The sequence below is a fragment of the Suricata suricatta genome, chromosome 8, assembly GCF_006229205.1.
Source record: "Suricata suricatta isolate VVHF042 chromosome 8, meerkat_22Aug2017_6uvM2_HiC, whole genome shotgun sequence".
In the NCBI taxonomy this organism is placed as follows: domain Eukaryota; kingdom Metazoa; phylum Chordata; class Mammalia; order Carnivora; family Herpestidae; genus Suricata; species Suricata suricatta.
This window is the reverse complement of record NC_043707.1, coordinates 124,220,867-124,224,165: the sequence shown is the minus strand read 5'-3', so window position 1 is coordinate 124,224,165 and position 3,299 is coordinate 124,220,867. Positions and strand designations below refer to the sequence as shown.

Here is a 3,299-nt window from a genome sequence, read left to right as displayed (position 1 = left end):
CCATGGTGGCGGCTCTCTGGGGGGAGGGGCCACAGTTTTGGTGAGGGTGGGGGGCTTGGGGAGATGCAGCTGCAATGCCTTCCCAGCCCATTCTGCCCAGATTAAGTCCTCTCAGGTGAGCTGAGATCTTGAGCAGAAATGGAGCGTCCAGCCCGAGTGGGAGGAGTCAGGGACTCAGTGAGCCCCGGACTCAGGGAGCACTGGAGGTACTAAAGATCCGGGGCGACTCCATGAGCCCCACCTGAGCCCCAGCACACCCAGAAGGGCCGGAACTGCACACCGCCATGCAGGGGCACCTGGGTAGTGGGAGCTGAGGCACAAGGGGTGAGGCGGTGAGGGCTCCAGAGACTGTCATCACCGGGAGCATGAGGTGGGGCACCCAGGCCTGGTGAGCACCTCGCCTCCCGAGGGAACGCACCCAACAGGAGGCAGAGTCGGGACTCAGCCACCCCCAGGCTCACACGTGCAAGCACTGTGCCCCCGCTGCCCCACAGAGCAGCCGTCAGCCTGGCCACGGGGCCCCTAATCCCAAGAGAGAGCGGTCATCTCCCGCCTTGGGGCCCCTGGGTGGCTCAGTCGGTTAAGCAGCTGGGTCTTGGTTTCGGCTCAAGGCATGATCTCATGCCAGTAAGTTTGAGCCCCGTGTCGGGCTCTGTGCTGACAGCTCAGAGCCTGGAACCTGCTTCGGATTCTAGGTCTCCCTCTCTCTGCCCCTCCCCTGCTTATGCTCTGTCTCTCTCTCTCCTTGAAAAAATAAACATTAAAAAAAAGAAAAAAGGAAAACAGAACTGCCTGCTCTTTTAGTTCCAGAATCTCTTATTGTTCGCGGCGCAGGCACTGGGCACGTCTTGGACAGCAAGCACTGCTTTTGCAAACAGTCCCAACTCAATAGAGGGACCTCGATGGAAGGAAAGAGTCAAACTTTACAGGTCACTTTAATATGGAAGCAAACTACGAGACAGGCTCTGGGTCTCGAATCTGCGCTGAGCTGTGGTGGGGCCTGACCCGGAACATGGGGAGCACAGCAGGGTCTGCCTCAAGGGACGGCTCACTGGTCCGAGAGGTGGTGCAGCCAGTGTCCCCCGGGCTTCTAAAGCCGGGGTGCCGGCGCCCCAAGGCCGCTCTGCTCTGTACTGTGTGGTTTTGGTCTCTCTGCCTCAACATCCAGCCCGTGAGTCCCGGGAGGAACCGTCTGGACCTCGTGGGGAGGGAACGGGGTTAGAGTGGCCGGTGTGTGGAGCTGTGACAGCAGGGCCTGGAGCCGCGAGCGTTCATGAGCACTGCGGTGACCGTCACCATCCATGTGGCTTTGATTTGGCTGCGATCTAATCTGGGGCTCAAATCAGGAACCACTACGTGTGCCCCAAGCGTGAACGTTTCGATGCTTATGAAGTCCGTTTCCTCATTAGCCTTCTCCTCAGTAGAAAAGTTCACTAATGATATATATGGACGTATGTGCACTTTTTTAATCCCCTGGGATCCAATACAAGTATTTTCATTGTGATGTTAATAAAAGGGGGGGCACCTGGTAGGGGCTCAGTTGGTTAAGAGTCCGACTCTTGATCTCAGCTCAGGTCATGATCTCACAGTTCGGGGTTCAAGCCCCACATCAGCTTTGGGACTCTCTTTTTCCTACTCTCTCTGTCCCTTTTCTGCTCACTCTCTCTCTCAAACTACATGTATAAACTTAAATATGCATATACACATTGGGGCCTATAAACATCTAAATTGGCCTGTAGTGGCTGAGTGGCAGGTTTCTCCCTGCTGGTCTGTGCTAATCAGACCCCTCCCAAGGGGCCGAGACCCTCTCTGGCCCAAGGCCTCACCCCTCCGGGACGCTGCAGGCTGGAGAAGTGCACGTTGGGGATGAAGAGCACAGGCGGGGTCTCCAGGTCAGCCTCAGGCCGCAAGTAGGTGGTCTCATTGCCCCGGAAGCCAGACAGCAGGCATCCCTTGACTCCTGATGGGGAAGGAAGGCACTACGTCTGAGGCCCCTCTGTCCGTGTCCCCAGCCTCTGCCCCCCATCCACTTCTCCCCTTCACCCCAAGCCAGCCCAGCCCCTGACTCCTCCCCACTGACCACTGTTGCTGGAGTCGGGGCACTTGACCTTCCTCCGGAACTGCTTCCGCTCATCATCCCGCATTTTCCTTTCTGCTCCCTGCAGGGAAGAGGGGAAAGGGGGTCACCAGGGATCTTGGGAGGGGGCTGCTTTGCATCTTAAATCTGGGCCAGCCTTCCAGTGCTGCCAGCCTTCTAGCGCTGCTTTCTTTCCAAAGTGAGGCCAGCAAATGGGAAAGTACCAGCCCTCAGCCTACTCGGCCCGGCCCAGCTTTGCCCGAGGTCACTATAGAGGCCATGAGAGAGAAACAGATGCGGAGAGAGAGGAACAGGGAGAGAAACAGAGAAGAGGGAAGAGGAGTCAAAGAGGAATGAGAAGAAGAATGAAAAACATGAGAGAGACAGACACGGAAAGAGACATGGAGAGATACTAATTGAGACCTAGAAAGAGATCTTCAGAAAGAGACAGATGAGAGACAGAGGCGGGGAGAGATCGAGGGAAAGACAGACAGTGACGCGCACACAGATGACAGAGATGCTTGGAGAGCAACAAGCGGAGACAGGCACGCCCCACGTGGCTCCCCTCCCTCCGGGCCGGCAGGGGTCTGTCCACCAGCCACCTTGTCACAGAAGATCTTGATCTGACAGACAGCGCGATGCACCAGGCGCTCAGCGCCCGAGCCACAGTCGTAGGTATCGATCTGCAGGTTCAGGGGGACACCCTTCACCCCTTTCTGCGAGGAGAAGTCTGTGCTGAGGCAGTTGACGCCGATGAACACCTGGGGACACGGGGGGGGTTTAGATAAACAGCTGCACTGGCGGCCGCCCTGCCGTCCCACCACCACCGCCCTGCGTACTGAGTCTGGGGGCGGCGCCCCCAGAGGGCACAGATTGACAGCCTTGTGCTCAGGGCAGTGTGCCAGCCCTTCCCCAGGTGACACAGGGGTGCATGGAGCACCTAGTGGGCCTGCCACGTAGCGACCTGTTGCAGGGAGGGGGGGTGGCGGGGTGGGGGAAGCCTCTGCCCGACTGATGGCAGTCTGGGGTGGGTCTCGGCGGGGGGCTCCCTTGGCAATCACCTGGGGACTGTGTACCTGACTGACCCCTCCATGGGGTGCCAGGGCCAGACCCCACTCCAGACTGGCCACTGTTCTTTTTTTTTTTAATTTTTTTTAATGTTTTATTTATTTTTGATACAAAGAGAGACAGAGCATGAGAGGGGGAGGGGCAGAGAGAGAAG

General features: G+C 57.7%; 1 long non-coding RNA gene across 1 annotated transcript; it reads right to left on the bottom strand.

Annotated features, from left to right (window-relative positions):
- Window positions 1-1,833: 1,833 nt before the first annotated feature.
- LOC115298114 lies at window positions 1,834-2,834 on the bottom strand. Its single transcript, XR_003911607.1, has 3 exons — window positions 2,680-2,834; window positions 2,081-2,159; window positions 1,834-1,960 (listed from the first exon to the last, which is right to left on the bottom strand). It is a non-coding gene; the product is annotated as an uncharacterized LOC115298114 (long non-coding RNA).
- Between the last annotated feature and the right edge of the window lie 465 nt (window positions 2,835-3,299).